Source organism: Ptiloglossa arizonensis, chromosome 7 (genome assembly GCF_051014685.1).
Source record: "Ptiloglossa arizonensis isolate GNS036 chromosome 7, iyPtiAriz1_principal, whole genome shotgun sequence".
Lineage (NCBI taxonomy): Eukaryota > Metazoa > Arthropoda > Insecta > Hymenoptera > Colletidae > Ptiloglossa > Ptiloglossa arizonensis.
Window position 1 is genome coordinate 5,370,903 of NC_135054.1, and position 19,200 is coordinate 5,390,102.

The window sequence follows — 19,200 nt, forward strand, 5'->3', positions numbered from 1 at the left end:
TTAACTATACCATATATGTAGGTATTATTCGCGAGATTAATCCAGTTTGACAGCTTCTCTTGCATAAGCTTGCCATCTTGCGTATGTGGGTAAAACGATTATGCTTGCAGCTATTTACGAACGTATGCATCGGTTCCTTGAACGTTTTGAACGATAACGAGTGCATACGAATAAATAATGATATCGTTCGGTTGCGTGGCAGCTACACAGGAACGTTAACCAACAGCGTGCTGATCGGTCATAAATTTGCTTAAAAATACCTCGAGCTGCTAAAGCTCCATCCGTCAGAGAATTTTTATTTGGTAGCGCCATGTCTTCATTATCTCCTACCAATAAGAAGTACACGACTTGTTCGCCAGAGCGCTTCGAAGAGTTAGAAACGTTCACAGACGGTTGCCGTACTTTCGGGTGTCAATCATCCGCCGCTTCGACCACCATTATTACTCAACCCGAATTTTCCCGATACAATAACCACACGCGCAGTAAGTACACACGCATTCGCACTGTAATTTCCACATCAGGAATACAAGTACACATGCTTGCATTAACATCGTGAGGCGAAAAATCGCGAATCAAAACAAACCCACGACCACCACATCTTATCCGAGAAACCGCGAACCGATTCGTTAACGAACAACAAAATCGATGACAAGGATTAATAAACATTTGGATAACGTCACCGTAAAATATTTCGTAAAATGGACGAACAATCGATAAGACAGTTGAAATAGACTCGAGTTCAATTCGAATACGATTTAACGGTAGAGGTATATTCGTTCTTTTAATTGTTCTTTTTCCTTGTTTTCTTTTAATATTCACCGCCTCGGTTCTGCAACACTGAATAGACATCGACACGATGGAATGGCACACGATATTTCATGCTCTCGTGGTGCAAGAGGAGTCTTGAAATCCATTTAAGTATATTGGATCACCTCGATTCGAATCACCGTCCGCGGGAGGTCTAGGTTAGGTCTCGCTTAAAAATCCAATATTCCCCCAATCGGTTTTCGTTAAGGCACCGATCCCGTTAATGCTAGGTCCATTGGCTTTTCGTATTCTTGATGAGAAAAAAGTACGGCTCCACCTGCAATAATGCGTTCGGGCTCGTTATAGACCCCTGTGTCATCAAACACAGTCTGCTCGTTGGCACATTGGGATTTTATGATCAATCGAACTTTCCGCTCGTTCGTTAGGGGATGAGTTACGAGTTTGCAGCATCGATTGCGAAAGCATACACATAGTCCTCGTGTTTGAATATTATCACCTATCTATATACAGCGGCATGTGAATGTTTTCGGCCAGACACACGTTTATCTCTATTTTGAAAGAATATATATATATGTATTCTTTTTTTAATATTAATTGAACATGAAAAAGATTTTACAGAACGTTTACAAAGATAATTAAGTAAAAATCCTTCCCTGCAAAATAAAAATGTGATGTCTCCCTTATTTGAAGTTTCTGGTTATTCCATTGAATAAACATACGAGTACGTAATACTAAATTATAGAACGACGGGAATGAAAATATTTAAATATCTATGTACTATTAACAGCAAATTCCAAACGTAAATCAAAAAATACATTGCCTCGCTTAAAGAAAATTACAGTAACTCCTCTTAGTATTCAAAGTAATAAAGAATTTATATTTTGTTTTAATCGGTTAATGTAATTTTCGGGTAATTGAACAGTTGATTCTCTGACGTGGTTTATTCTATACGATTTTCCTGGAGTAGTAATTATAGAATTTCTTATTAGTATAATAAATAAATAACGATCCAATGTCGATTTTAGACAAGTTATTTAGTTATAGACATTTCGACTCATCAATTTCGAGTAATTTTTAGTTTAAACGCAAAAATAGTAAAACTTCCATCCATTTTTTACCTTAATTATAATGTAAGTAATATTTCCAATTCTTACGGTGTTCTTTCCAAAGTATTATATGTATATGTGCAAACTTTTCTCTTTAATTGCTATTTATCTAATTCAAATCCTATTAATCCCATATGCGTAAAAGGTAATTCTTATTGCAAGCTAGTTAGTTCTTATTTTTTCCTTTATTTTACCATTTAGAAATTTAATTATTATGCTGATATAAAAAATCTTTGCAACACGTCCGCGTTTCCTTTCTTTTCCTCCTTTTATTTTTCTTTTAACGTTTAATATACGCTTCATACATCTGTACGTTAATGGAATTTCATCTCGTTTAAATAAATAAATAAATATCGTACTTATCCAACTAAACAGATAAGCGTCTCTTTTACAGAAGTTAAACTCCGTCTTATCGATGATTGCGAATTTCTATCCGTATCAATGTATTATCTTCTTTTCACAACACCACTGTGTCGTTATCAATTTCACTTCACCAATCACAATGTGCTCAAGAAACGAACCATATGTATACCGCGATAAGAGAAAAGTGCAACTGTTTATTCATTGCTGACGATTGGTTACCGATAGATCATGAGGCACTCACATATACGCCTTCCTTGATACCTTTCTTAACTTATCTAGAAGATATACAATTTCATAAAGAAAGATACCATTTTGCAATTTAATTAACAAGTAATTCAAACTATCTTTTTATTTGGATATCTCGGAAAATATTGAGCGGTTTTAGTAATATTGCGATGATGTTTCTCGCAGACGAGTACATGTAGGTACACTCCTCTACCTGAGATTTAAACAGCGCATAATAATAAAGAACTATTTAATTTCCCTTGGTCTAAAGAATTTCCATTTTTCAATTTATCCCAAAACATTAGGACACTCTGTATATAAAGTGATGTGTATACAAGGTCCAGAAACTGCTTTCAAGTCAAATATTTGTTTCGGTTGTAGACAGATAAAACTGGTGCTCGAACAATGTACCTTTTGTTTAAATGAAATCGTACATTTGTGTGAAATGAAATATTTTGCGAAATATTCGAAAATAACACACGTTTAAAATGACGTTTTCAAAATGGAAGTCATAAATCTATCGAGAATTAACCGGATGTAACACATGTTTAACGATCGAAATCCAGCAACGAGTGACAGTAATAATTTCGACAGTGAGTAAATAATGTCTCAAGGGATTGCGTTCAATCTGTTTCAATATGTAAAATGAAATCTGACTTTCTTTTTATTTAATATTACAAGCAATTAAAAGGATTATAAGCTAGATAATTATCTTGCGAGTTCCATATCCTAACCTTAACATTTTTATCTCGAAATTGTTTTCTATAAAATTGTCTGTATTTGAAATTGTACATTTCTGAAAAAGACAGACTAAAGAAAAATATATAAAATATATTAAAACACGTAAGTCGGTAGGTTAGTTTAAAGTTCACTTTTCATTTAGAACGGGCTGATTATATTTTTAATAATTCATAAGGGGAATAGAACATTTTTAAAAATCACCCGACGCGAGATATTATAAACGATACTTCTACTGAAGGAGGATGTTTAAAAATGCCCATTTTTACCATCGCCTGGAAATGAAAAATTCATGTAGAACCTTTTAGAGTGTCTCCCAAGGAACAAAAAATGTCTTTATCACTTTCCCGAGAGCCAATGAGAAAGTTCTCAAAAATGCGTTCAAAGTATGAATATAATAATAATCGAACTTACGTATATTTTATATTTCGTCGTCTTCTTCTTCGGATACCAAACTGTCCTCGAAATATTTAACGACTTTTTGTACGTTGTTTGATTACTTCGACAATATATTGATATTTTGTAATGAATTTCGATTAATTAACTTGTTCAACTGTTAATGCTTTCCGAGTTTCCACCACAGAGTATCGAAAGCCATGATCCGCAAGGAAAATATCATCCGGTCAAACTATCTTAATCGTCAGTATCGAAGCGTCTTAGAAATATTTAATAAGAATCATTAATCGAGACTAATTAACCTTACTGACTAATAAATCAACGGACAAATGAATCGAAGATAGTAATCGAACAAAGTGAAAGTACATAATCATTGCTGCATAGGAATAAATGGAAACTGTGAAGAATCAAAGAAAAGAAATATTGTAACTAAAATAATCAGATCTGTTTAGTTTTTTGGCTCTGTAAGATCTAACTTTTGTTTATAATCTCTCACCTTTCACCTCTCAACCTCTCACCATCGCGACGTATCGGGAATATGTTTATTGTGAGGATCGTATGCTGCAGTTTATACAGATGCACCTTGGAAACCATTAACAGTTGAACAAGCTAATCAATCGCGACTCATTACGAAAAATCGTTACACTGTAAAAATAATTAATGGATGTATAAAAAGCCATTTTAAGTATTTTGAAGAAAGCATCCAAAATACTACGTTACCTACTTTATTCCACGACTTCAAAATAGCTTGTGCTATGTTGCATTCGAAATGCAACATTTACGGGGGTAATCCCAGAAGTACCTGACCTAAGAAAAAAAACACAACAAATTTGGGAAAAAATATCTGTATTTCTCTACATAGTCTCCTTTTAGATCGATACACTTTTCCGTTGGGAAATATCGTTGGATGTTCAATAGCTTCGATACCCTGTTTATAGTGAGAACCGTTGAGCTCTGCAAAATAGCCATCAACCGTAGACTCCACCTCTTCATTGTTGGCAAATCTTTTACCACCGAGTTTAGAAACTTTTTTAAGTTTAGAAACAGAAAATAATCCGAGGGGGTTAAATCTGGCGAATAGAGTACGTGAGGAAGTAATTCGAACTTTAACTCATTGATTTTGGCCATCGCGATAACGCATGTGTGAACTGGTGCATTGTCTTGATGAAAGCAAAACCTTCTTTTTCGCCAAATGCTGTCATTTTTTCTTGATTTCATCACTCGAACGCTGCAATAAGTTCACATAATACTCTCCGTTGATTGTTTCTCCTTTCTGAAGATAATCAATGAAAATTATCCCACGCGTATCCTAAACAACTGACGCCATGACCTTGCCTGCAGATGGAACTGTCTTCGCCTTCTTCGGAACCACTTCTCCCCTTTTAGTCCATTGTTTTGACTGTTCCTTCATCTCAGGTGTGAAGTGATGGACCATGTTTCATCCATGGTTATGAATCGACGCAAAAACTCGGCTTTATTGCTGTGAAACCTCGCCAAACACTCGATCGAAACATCCTCACGACGCTGTTTTTGCTCCATTGTGAGTAATCGAAGCATCCATCTTACGCACAGCTTCCTCGTGTTCAAATTTTCAGTCAATATGCGTTGTACAGCACTTTTTGATATGCCTACCATGTCTTCTAGCTTGCGCACTTTTAGTCGACGATCATCCAATACCAATTTGTGGATTTTTGTCACCATTTCAAACGTAGTCACCTCATTTGGTCGACCACTGCGATGTTCGTCTTGACAGCTCGTACGACCTCGTTTAAACTCTGTCATCCAATATTTTATCGTTGTAAACGAAAGAGCAGACTCCCCCAGAGTAGAATCTGGCTCCACTTTGATATCGGTTGAAGTGTGGCCTTTCAAATCAAAGTATTGTATCACATAACGATAACCAATTTTTTCCATGTTTACAAATTTTCTGAGAGCGTTCACTATTGATGGTTGCCAAACAAATACTAAACAACGTAGCGTCGGCAATCTTTAAACTTAAGCTTTGTAAGATCGGTACTTTCTCCCTTAGTCGTTCTTTTCCGACAATACCGCCATCTATACGTCAGGTCGGGTACTTCTGGGACTACACTCGCGCATCACCATCCACATTCGAACAGAATAAATCGTGTCACAACTGATTCAAGCCGAAAACACGAATACAAAGCGAGCACAATTCCAACGTATAGAAATTACAGAATTAGTTTTTGTGTGTGTATTAATTGACAAAAATAAAACTGCATTGGAAGTCAAAGGTACTTGCACACATATATGGATGCAGTCGAAGAACGCATTATTGGATGCTGTTCCCATGTAGAAATGAGAATTATGTAGCGATATAGCCCTTTAGATTTGCTCGATTTCAAGTTTCAATTCACCTGCCTTCTGAGTCTCTTGCTAATTATTTTGAAGACTGTTCGATACCCGAAGAAGAAAACGACGACGAAATCTAAAATATACGTAAGTTCGATTATCATCGTATTCATAGTTTGAACGCATTTTGGACAACTTTTCCATCGTTTCTCGGGAAAGTGTTAACAACATTTTTTGTTCCTTGGGAGACACCCTAAAAGATCCTACGTGAATTTTTCATTTCCAGGCAAACCCAGTAACGGGGACTTTTTAACATTCTCTCTTAAAATTAATCGTTTATGCCATTTTTCAATTATTATGTATGTCGTTTTGAGAAATATACAATTTCTCGAGAAAAACTCAATTAATCTATTCAGAGATCAATTATTTTATTTGAAATACATAAATATTCAAATGATTATGACGTCAGTATTGACACATTTTCTCAAATTGTTAGCAACAATATTACCGTTTCGACGTTCGTCGAATTCACCGTCTCAGTCGCGCAACCCGTGCCTTGAAAAGCTGAGAAAATACGGGTGAAACGTTTTATTCGACTATAAATCATGTGGAAAAACGCGCATACGTGAAAGTTACCGGAGATTAATACATAAGTTTGCGAAACATCGGCAATCATACCATGACAAAAATGTCGACTGGAAAAGACACGGCAAACCAGTAATAAAAAAAACCTTTCTAATACGAACGTTGGCACGTACTGCATCCACACGTTTAGATCTTGTGTACCGGTGTACAGAATTTTACCTTCGTCGAGCAATTCGGCATCATGGTGCAATCCTGTACAGCATCGTATTGCAAATATTTCCTGCATGGCAACTATCCTGGAATGTCGATACATGAATCGTCTTACGGTTCTTAGAAAATTACCTGCCACGCCAGCGTAATAATCGTTTCGTTTCCTGGATACACGAGACGAGAATTGTCATATAGCCACCATGATCGCAAACAACTCACCTCGACATCTGTAAATCGAAACCTTTCGACACATGGTGCGATCAACAAAAAATGTTTTCGGTAATGCAGTAATTACATTTATATACGACCTTTTGCAAATTCTAATTCTTGTGCGTCACGACGCTTGAAAAAGAAAAATTGAGAATGTAATCGGTGAAGATTTTCTAAAAAAGATCCTGTTTGTGTCTAATTATTCTGCTGGGGAAATGTATAATAGAAACTTGCGGAAAGAAAGTAAATTTAAATTGTGCATTTCCAGTAAGAATGAAAGAGTCGGAAATAAAGAAAATGAACAAAAATGATTACGTGGGTATACTTTCCGACACATCGCTTTTATATACTATATTAAATGAAGAAAATAATTCTTTAAACGAAACAATACTTTCGTAGATGTATTAAACAAAACATTTATGCCGTAAACACTTTTGAGTATGTAAAATATTTACCATACAATTTTCTTCGTTTTTTATTATATACATATATTATATGCTTTGGGACTGCCAATCGGGTAAATGATTTGTATTGAGTTGTTCGGAACAGATTTGAATATATAAGAATCATTGAAAACAATTGACATGTGTACATATTCTAAAAGGTGATATTTCAGGCATCTTGAGGAAAAAAGTTTGGTTAATATACATTGATTTTTGTAAGTTTTACACGTTTTTGAATATGGAAGAGAACAAAGTGTACAATAGGCACTTGATGCTTTCCTTTTACCGGAAAAGTAAAAATACTACACAAGCAGCAACACGGATATGTACTGTTTATGGTGAAGGTACTAGAGCTGAAATAACTGTGAGGAGATTGTTTCCTAGGTTTAAAGCTGGTGATTTCAACCTCGATGATCAATAACGTCCGGATAGACCCTCCACCACTGATGAAGATCAGATCAAATCAACGATTGAGAATAACCCATGTTATACGACACATGAATTAGCAGAAATGTTAAAAATATCAAAACCACCGTCCACGAACATTTGATGAAGCTTGGATACGTAAACCGTTTCAGTGTATGGGTTTCCCCACAATTTAATGGAAAAAATCTAATGGACTGCATTTCCATTTGCGACTCGCTCGATAAACGCAACGAGCATACACAAATTTTTAAGCAAGTAGCGTCGCAAGTATTTATTTATAATAATGTTGAACGAAAAAGATCCTGGAGAAAGTGAAATGAACTACCTTTAGCGACCCCAAAACCCGGTCTTAACCAAAGTCAGTGCTTTGTAATTGGTTGGATTGATAAGGAATCTTATATCATGAGCTTCTATCGAATAACCAGACGATAAATTCTGAATAGTATGGCGCGCAAGTGGACGAATTAAAAACAGCGTTTGAACAAAAACGTCCAGAACTAGCGAACAGAAACGGCGTCGTGTTTCATCAGGACAATACGTGGCCTCCTGTGTTTTTGACTACACGACTGTACTTGTCACAGCTTGGTTGGGACATCTTACCCACCCGTCCTATTCACCAGACATTGCACCCTCGAATCTTCACCGATTTAGGTCGTTACAACTCTTCCCTTAATGACAAAAACTTTAATTCTTTGATCGATATAAAAAATCACATTGAAAAGTGTTTCACCGAAACACCTGAGAACTTCTGGAAGGATAGAATCTTCAAGTTGCGTGACAGATGGAGAAAGATTGCGGGATCAAATGGCAACTATGTAATTCAATAAATGTATGCCGTATATTTAAATACTTTGCCTTTGAATTTTTCTTAAAAATCGGCACGAACTTCCCGGACAATACAATATTATAGTCGAACTAGCGATGTAACCGAGTCTGGCATGGTCAGTGCCGAATCCAATGAATCGAACGGGCAATGATTCACTGCGTCTTTGGCATCGTCGTCCAGGACATTTAAATATTAAAGATCTCCTCGTGGCCGTGCGAAATGGCGCACACTCGAAATTGAACATCGGGAAACTGTTACGATGTTCAATACGTCTGTCTCTGTGGAAAAATGACTCGGAATCCATTCCCGCGGCGATCGAACCGACACATGGAAACGCTCCAGATCGTGTATACTGACGTATGCGGACCAATGTGAACTGAGTCCTGCACGAAGGCCAAGTACTTCGCGACCTTCGTCGTTGATGAGTCAAGGCAACAATGCAAGATCAACACGGTTTCATAATTAAATTTCTACCATCGAACAATGCCACCTGAACAACCTACAGTGGATCGAAACAGTATTCGTACACTACATTATGGGGAAATTCCCCTAACCTACAAGTCTGCTTTTAATGAAAGTTTGTGTGCACGTTAAGCATACAGGATCTCATATGACATAATTTTTTTTTGTCGAAAAAAAATGTTCTCGAGAGGATTAAATGAAAACCCGAAAATTCAACGTTTCTTCGTTTCTTTCGATACATTTATTTTTGGGGATTATCTTCGCAGTTCAACGATAGAGTATCAAAAACTGAACATTTTCTAAAAGAAAATTTTTGTTGTATCTCGCACGATTAAGAAATTATAAAGAAAATGAAAGTTGTTGCAAGCTCTCCAATCGTCTGACGTTCCTTTACAATGCTACTTTCTCTTCTCTTCGATTTTTCAAATACAACTTCGTAATAATACGAAATGGATCAAAACTTTCTATGTAAAGAATGTTCAGCTTCTAGTGATATATCATTCTATTTCAAAAAAGTCCTAAAAAAAGTTTCATTTAAAAATAAAGAAAAATGCATTAAAATAAGAAATGTAAAAGTTATTCATTTGTATCAACAGCTGTCACTCTGTTACATGTGCGGTATCATTTTGAGACTCGATTACCGAGCAACATGTTCGCTATCGCGTTCACTCACTTTAGATGTACAATATCTCTCGTTCACTATCCTCGTTGGATGATTCACGCTTGACTAAATCTGAGCTCGAGATAAAAAGAAGGTTAATTCTTGAAATGAATTCGCGACCAACACCGACCAATGCGAATCTTGGATTCCAATTTTCACTACTACACTTTCAAGTTTCGAGTACCTAATGATATTCGATATGCTCAAACTAAATACAACAAACAATTTAAATGAACTACCATGTCAGGCTCTTTATTCTTCTCCATTAACTTTATCATACCCTCTTTTCCTAATTTTAGTTTTCTAACTACTTAATTTTGTAATTTTGTTGCTATCTTATATTTTATACATTTCTCATACATTACTCTGTTTACATTCTAGATATTATTCCTACTGTTATATTGCATTAATTTGTTCTATGTATGTATGTATGTATGTATGTATGTATGTATGTATGTATGTATGTATGTATGTATGTATGTATGTATGTATGTATGTTTGTATGTATGTACGTATGAATGTTTTTGAGGCATGTTAATAATAGCGCTTTAGGTGTACCTTGCCTCACCTTTGCATAATTTTCAGCATATTTTAGTTATCTCGTATGCACATTTTACATACATAACGTGCGTAATAAATCTGCAAAACATTTGAAGAATTTCTAGCTTACAAAACTTCTGATTTTTATCGAACTGGAATATTATAATAAGCCGATGAAAATATGAGAAGTCATAAAAAAATTAACTACTTTAATTAACTCGTGGAGTTTTTAAAATCTTACCTACTGTTAAAATTTTACAAAAGATCGTAGACTTTCACGTGCGTCGGTTTCATAATATTTGGTAACAGTTTCTGAAACAATTATCAATTTTCAAAGTTAATTTTTGTAACCTATTTCATTCGATGTTTCAAAGAATTGTATGAATACTTTTAGAAAGTCTTTCGTACATTAAATATAGTCCATGAAATTTACCATAAAGTTACGTCACATAGTTGGACAAACAAAACTTGGTTCGAACGCAGGTTGCGGTTTAACAATGCAAATAAGCATTGGCTTTGATGAAGCCCACAGTTGCATAAATTAACATAACATTATGTTGCCGCATAAACAACGAATAAGCAAACACGGGACAATAACTTTCTCTTCTAGGAGTCATTGCCACACACATACCAGTACGTTGCAGACACGTATCGTAATTGTTCCTTTCTAATAGATTATTCATAAGAGATCCACTGTTTGAAGAAAAACATGGACGAACCCATCGATTACATACAAATGAATGAGTTTCTGCAACAAAAAATATTTTACATTTTTATTATCGTTAAGCATGATTAAGAAAAATTTGAACAAAATGCAAAAAAAAAACACGTTTTAATACCTTCTGATTATGTTTTAACGATTAAAACAATACGTTTTTATTTGTACGTGCATTTGTACGTCTCCATGTTTTCTCAATTCGATTGCGTCTAAACGTCTGAAAGAATTTAAATAAGTGTTTATATTTAAGCTCTACATTCCCATCTCAAGATTTGATTAGATTTTAACTAAAATCTGACCATAAATAATGATGATTACTTTTTGTAGTTTTATTGTTTTTTTCTGACATATATTCGTCCTTTGTAAAAATGTATACAAAAATGTTTTGAATAAATCTTAAAGAGAATTAAATTTTCCATAAAAAGGTTAAATAAACTTTTTGTCTAGCTTCTTTGATAAAGAAAGCATTCAACGAAATCTTATTTATTGCATTCTCAAACCACATTTTCTACAATTAAAATAGCACTGAACTCGTGTACGAGAAAGTATTCGTAAATTTTTCTTTAAATCGTAATATGTTTATTGAGGTGATGAACAAAAATTGTAATTTCTTCTTTTCAATGATTCTGGAACATGTGTATATAATAGGTTGTTCAATAAGTTTTATCGAACGACAAAACTAATTGAACAATCTAGTATATATATTATGTTCGAGTCTATTTTATTCTTACATTGTCTCAAATACATAATTATTTCTTGAAATGAAATTGAATACTTGAAGAATGAAGTAACCGAAATGAAATAACTTGTGAAATAAAATACACGTCGTTTGAAATAATAGTTAAAGCAATATTTCTAAAAACTATACTTCAAAAGTGTCCAGATTTGGCAGTAACAATGTGATTGCAGTAATGTGAGAATTCACTATTGTTCGAATAATTATAAGTACTGCTGTACATTCGGTAAAACATTTGAACGGGTTAAAATAACAGTATCGCTAAAGTATTCGTAATTTTGTTTCGTTTTTCTTCTACTTTACTTGAATCATTGAGTCGAAGAATATGTTTGTCCACTCGATAAAAATTCTTTATAAAAAAGATTATACTATACAAATGCCCATTCGTATATCTAAATTACTCGAAAGGCGTGGCAAACAGCCCAATTATACGTGGTCGAACGTAGGTACACCTCTCTCAACGGTTTGCTCCAGTTTATCTCGTATACAACATGTCAGTCATGAAACGCGTCTCGATGAACAATCAAGTAATAAGCGTTGCGAGATGCTGTTATACCTTCGTATTTTCGTCAATTAATCCCAAGGATAAAATTAGAGCCGATTTATAATTGATCAAGGGAACTTGACAACGAGCTTAAAAAAGTGATGGCACTGCGTATCGTTTAATTGACCATCGTTTATTATTTCTGTTAATAAGTGACAAGTAGAAATAGGAATCGTCTAAGCCCTCTCGAAAACCGTAAGTTTTTACAAAATTTAGATCATGTTTAACGTACGAATCGATATAACCGTTTTGCTTACTTCGAACGAATTAACATTGGTGTAGAGGAAAAAATAACCGAGCGTTTAAAAGTAAATAAAACGCACAAATGAAACAAAGAATGAATGTAAATAATACAAATCGATTTAAAAATATAAAAGTTCCAATTAAAAATTATTCGTCCCGAAAGTGATTGAAATATTCTTCTCTTTTGATCTCGTTTTTTCTTCGCTAATTCATTCATTCGTAAATTACGGTAACAGTAATCTTAATGTACGTTACGCGTGAAAACAATGATTAAAATCTTCTTTCCTGTTTATCGCGTACATTCACCCACATCGAAATCGTCCACTAATTCCGTTCATTGGTAATCCTAGACTGCCGATTATATATCCAAAAAACAAATTTATAATCGATGTAGAAGCATACGATTTTCTTTACTAGATAGTGTATCATAATTGTGAACTAATAAGCGTAACGTTTGTAAACATGCTTGTACAAAAATAACAACACTTCGCCTCTAACGTAGTTATGTATTTTATGTATATATTATTTTTGTATATACTTCGCGTGAGCGTAATAAAACTGTTTAGTAATAATACGTAGTGATAACAGATATGCGATTATTGCAACATTTGAAATCTACAAATCATCCATTATTCACAAAAATATTATCGGATTTCCTTTATTGCTGCTGTATGTCACGTGATTTTAGTTCGCTTAAAGCACTATTTTTATTCTTGCATTCTTTAAAAAAATACTCTAGAGTACTGTGACTTCTTTTGACCGTGATAAAATGTCAATAGTTTCCATTGTTCTAGAGTATTTTGCATTTTCCATGTAACGAAAACGAGGTGACTTGAACTGACATTGATTACACAGTTTTTCGTTCAGAGAACCCCAAACTATAAATGCTTATAGTTCTCATGGAGAAATGCTCCATGTCGGTGCACACGTTAATTCTTCGTTAATATTGTAGAAAATGTTGCGTTAGATTCTAGAATCAAGCAAAGGTAAATGAAATATACTTAAGTTAATTGCAAACGTATCATGATGACGTATCACATTTCACGAGCATAAATAGAACATCATGGTGAATAGTTTTGATCATAATCCGCCACTGTGCCACCACCCGCCAAATGAATTTGTCATTGGAGAACGATAATTTATATCAGGCCAACGATTATGCGTGACTTTGACTCATTTCGTTTCCACTTCTACTCATACGGGTTCATCGGCATTGATCGTTGGTTTCGCTATAGCCTCATAAGGAATATAACGAAGCGTTGGATACCGATTCCTCTGTGCAACACCGTGTCGAAAGGAATATCGTGTGAAAGTTGCCGACCCAACACGCTTGATTTATATTCGCAGCCGCGTTCGCAGATGTGTAAAACACCAGCCAAACGTGTGTCCAACTGGAGGAACGAACAGGACCAGTTGACGAAAATTTCGTCGCGCGAAGTATTTAAAAATAACTGTTGAAAATTCTGACGGATCGGAACCGGTTATCCAGAAGTGACTAAATTGAGAGAACGCACGGTACTTCCGAGATAGGGGTATATTTTACGCGCGATTTAAACGTGTGATGAAATTCGTGGAACATTTTTAGACAAATAATCAACATTTTTCGTGCAGAGCTCCTAACTCAAATTTTTTCTTACACGTTGGGGATTATTTTGACATACATATACCCGGATACTCGGCATTAACAGAAGGTACAGTGGTTACATAAAGTTCTTTGTGCAAAGTGTACGATACCCAGGAATCACGAGATAAGGGAATTCTTTCGTAATAACAGAAATAAATACTTAACATTCGATAACTAATTTCACATTTCGACCGTATTTTCTGACCTTGTTCGAGAAAGTAAAACTTAATATTGATTAAATTGGTAATTATACAAAAAACGTAATATAAGATAACGATTGAGAGAGAACAAATGAGAGAAATAAAGTATTGAAGGTTATAGTATAAAATTACGTAATAAAATTGTGTGCGGAAAGAAACGTGAATAAAATCGGCAAATGTGATCAAAACGTCAAATTAATTAATAATAGTTGTTACAGTACTATAGGTTATAATCTCAAAATTGAATTTCTTCGGCCAGTCGCGTAATCTGAAATACAACAATAAAAAAGACAAAAATATGTACGTTAAATACTTATGCTATTGAATTGAAATTAAATTTAACGACATTTCGGCCGTTAGAAATACAAAATTATACTTAAACTATTGTTTATTGCTCTTATCACCGAAGAATCCTTTTACTCTGCGATTTATATTTATTGCAAAAAGAAGCAAATACAATTCATGCAGTTAATAGTTAAATCGTATTCTTCGGCCTGCATACATCTAGATGTAATAATTTACGAATAAAATTGATAGGAACTTTGATAATGTTCCAGCGATATGTCGTTCAACTCAAATGTTATGCATTAAATAGAATGACACAAACGACATTTCAGTACAACAAATTAATTAAACGGCTAATTTAAAAAGTAAGGTAACTACTTTGAATATACATAGTAGTATTTTCATAATCGCTAATATTGGAAAATTCTATGATTGAATGAACAAAGTTGTCTGAACACTTGTAGCTGACATAAATGCATTAATTACATGATATCGGTTTATTAAATTTTATAGACGAGAAAATACACTTGTATAATAGCACATAACATCAGTATTTGAAATAGATAATTGTACTTTGTACCTTGACAGAAACACAAAAACTGTTTCCAGAAAATTATTCATTAAACGTTGATCATCACTTTTTACATTACAAATTTTAATCGCGATCTTATTTGCAAGAATACATAAATATGTGATACAAATTTAATGACGTATTATTACTCTTAAAAAGTTTCACTTACGAAATAAAACAGTTGTTATAATAAATTAACGAGTAACAAATATCTACTTAACATCGAATTGTTTAATCCTTCAAAATAATAATATTTGAGCCCATAAAGACAAAAGTAGTGTAAGTAAACAGAATTGGAGAATGTAATTATACCTACATCGAGTTGTATTGTATTTACAATTGCCGTAAATATAAATTTTTATAGGGAAAAGTAGACCGCCACTTGTGTTTTTAACAGAATTTTGTTAAAAAACGTCAAGAGTCTTTAACTTTGTTAAAGAATTGTCAAAAAACGTTTATTATATTTTAATCATCTTGATTTTTTCTCTTTTGTTTGTCGTACATATTTGAATCATTGCACATATTGTGAGAAAAAGTTTACCGTATTAATGTTTATTAATATATAAGAGAGATTAAAACTGAAAGTGCAAAATATAAAATGTTAATTGAAAAAAGATAAAGAATAAATACGAGCCACAATTTAGTCTTTCCTATGAAAGTTTTCATGAAATTACCTCCATGTTTCTTCTCATTATCTTCAAATCTATTTAAAATGAAAATGAATTATTCATAGGATACTATTAAGATACAGATGCTCATTTAACGATTCTCCTAGTGCTTTGTAAGAAATCGTTATCTAACAAAAACATTCTTTCGTCACAAGCCAATTTTACTATTTATGATCGAAAACATACTTTGTGCAGATATTTAGAAATTGTTTTCTTGCCAAAATTAGAATAACGAATTTTTCACAGGATTTAAATTGAATGCATCTACTGCATTATGACCAATTAACACGTTGGCCGCCATGCTCGTTTTCAATGTCGAAAAATATCCAATATTTGTTCAAATTTTAGCATGGAAAATGCAAACATTTTATGTTCAATACTGTACAGTAGAAACTTCGTTATGTGAACTTCTCTTACACGAATACTCTTCCATCGAAATTCTCTACTATTCGAAAGGTTTAATGTTCTATTATTTGAATATAACATATTATTGTATAAGATCCTCCCTGCTATTGAAGTCTTCTTCTATAACAGTTAAAACTAATTCTTGTCAAAATTATTAATTTATATTATGTATAATATATGTTAGCATCGGATAAACTGCACCTGACGATTCTGTTTACTTACACCACTTTTGTCTTTATGGGCTCAGATATTATTATTTTGAAGGATTAAACAATTCGATGTTAAGTAGATATTTGTTACTCGTTAATTTATTGCACCGACTGTTTAATTTCGTGAGTGAAATTTTTAAGAATAATGATACGATATTAAATCTATATCGTATACTTATATATTCTTGCAAATAAGATCGCGATTAAAATTTGTAATGTAAAAAGTGATGAGCAGCGTTCAATGAAGTAACCCTGCATTATTGAATGTTAATCACCTTTAAGCACAGGGTGGGGAGGAATGTAATACGAATTCAATACTATTGAGAAATATTGTTCCTTTACTCGAATAATTTTGAGACTGTCATTGAAATTTTCATTCGTGGTTGGTTTCAATTCGTGACATAGAAAAGCTAAGAAAATCCTTCCTGTGTATTATTGTATAACTTCTGTTATTAATATTTATGTTGTTTTTATCGTTGCCGTAACGTTATACTCGCCGTAATCGAAGCAATGTAATGTACGAACAAAATTTAAAATCATTATTTGTATTAACGATTTCTAAATAAAATTCTTTACATACATTGTATTTTAAAAACATTTGTCCTCATAACGAAATAGGAACAGTACTACATCATCTGATAAACCTACGAAAGTTCGAAACATTTAATTTTTCAGTCCATGAATCGCCAATACAAATAAAGTCATTGAACTTCGTTTATATGTTACATTGTTTTAGATTATTTTACCGGAAATACGTGATAAAATAATTATTTCAGAAAAATGTGTTGCGTTATTAAAAAATTCCTGTATTCGTACAATCTTTTCCTGGGAGATATTAATAGGAATTAATACGGGTAATGAAGATTTCACTCTGTATTCCAAAGAAGGAAGATACGTTTTTGCTTATCATCGATAAATATAATGCGAGTTTCACGGCAGCGACAAAAGGTCGCAGTCGCTGTAGAAAGCAAGGCCGTGGACATTATAAAATCTCAATGGCTAGTCCGCAATATCGTTACGCTTGAACTCTTATAACTAGGCTGCGGATGTTTATGCGAATGCATATCCTAATAGGTAATAGATCAAGTTATGGGATCCGTACAGAACAAATTTTTTTGCCATTAGAAGATTCTAAAAATGTAATTTTTATTTTGCATATTTTTATATTCCATAGGTTTTACATAAGTGTATATATATATATATATATATATATATATATATATATCCTGCACAACTGTATAGATTTTTCATATTTGTGCATATTCGACTGAAAATTTATCATTGATTTTACTGAATTGTCAAGCAAATATAAACAAGATAGACGTACGTGTTAGATCGAACAACGATGATCGTCAACAACATGAATTCATTTTGAATTCAATCCTCTATTTCCATACAACGAGAGATAAAACGAAGATAATAACGTTATAGATAGACGGTTAAATTTCAGTGGTTTCATTAGATCGGCAGTATTGTCACGACTTCGTATGAATCACTTCGATCGACGTTAAATATACAGTATCCATTGCTTACAAAAAGTGAAATACTAGCGACAGAAATTAAAAATGCCTAAATGAAAAAACAGCACACGTGTAGCGATAACGAAGTGACTTGCATCTACGAACGATAACTAAACTGTTGCAGAGGAAGAAATGGTAAGTATTCTGTAAAGCGTGCAATAATGGGATTAAACGCGACAGAAAACCATAACTCAGACAACATATACATACAGCTGCGTACAAAAGTAATGTAAAAGGGTGTAAGAAGATTACTTTTGCAACTACAAGCTATGATAGACCACAGAGTAATACCAGTTCATCGAGAAAAAATCATTCTTATATCGATATGTGACAAGCTACAGTGGCTATAAATATGCCCTTGCAATGTTTCGATAATAAGGAAGATTTCTTAAACATTATACGAATCAAAATATTCCGGACGAATCTAGATTACGTAAAAATTATTTGAAAAATTGTTACCATTTGGCTATTCGAAAAATTCGAGAATATATCGAAGACAATTACGTTTACTGCTGGTCGCTACATTGCAAATTTAATTATTGGAAAGTTCTGTGAAACTGAAAAAATTATATCTTATTTGTTCGAAGTAATTATCGGAAACAAACCATGTAACTGTTGCTAGATTTATCGATTCAGCAGTGAGATTATTATAGCGAAATGGAGGCAAAGATAAAATCTTATTGTTTATCTCAGATGCAACAGCGTATCTGTTGAAAGCTGGGAAGCACTTGAAAATGTTTTATCCAAATATGCTGCATATTACTTGCATCGTACATGGATTGAACAGAATACCTGAGAAAGTTCAGCTACAATTCCCTGCCATTAATAAATTGATATCCAGTGTGAAAAAGGTGTTCTTAAAAGCTCCACTACGCGTGGAAACCTATAAAAATAAATTAAAAGATATTCCTTTGTCGCAAAAACCCGTAATAACAAGATGGAGAATCTGACTGGTACTAGCCCTTTTTATGCAACTTGAATCAACGAAAGGAGTATTGCGGTGTACGTATTTGCAACAATATTTAACATTTATTAAATATTAAGTCACTTTCAAATGCCATTAGAAGTTATAAAAAGATTGAAATCTGTGAGCTTACCTCTAACAGCATTTACTAATTCGGTAAGTCTAATAGTGAAAAATTTGACATATACACGTGGTAATTGTGAGAAAAAAATTGCACACAAGATTGAAGCTGTATTGAACAGAA

At 33.5% G+C, this 19,200-nt stretch overlaps 2 protein-coding genes across 3 annotated transcripts in view; one reads left to right on the forward strand and one right to left on the reverse strand.

Annotated features, from left to right (window-relative positions):
* The window catches only part of Superdeath (Suppressor of ER stress-induced death), a 75,842-nt gene that overhangs the window by 37,900 nt on the left and 18,742 nt on the right, over nucleotides 1–19,200 (reverse strand). The gene's annotated exons all lie outside the window — the stretch shown is intronic.
* Nucleotides 351–19,200, forward strand: part of LOC143148823 (organic cation transporter protein) — a 28,771-nt gene continuing 9,921 nt past the window's right edge. The window contains exon 1 of one of the 2 annotated variants that reach the window (XM_076315527.1): nucleotides 351–482. The gene's annotated coding sequence lies outside the window, so the exon portion shown is untranslated. Of the gene's footprint in view, nucleotides 483–13,812; nucleotides 14,202–19,200 lie in introns of those variants that run through there. The other variant, XM_076315528.1, reaches the window with a different exon arrangement.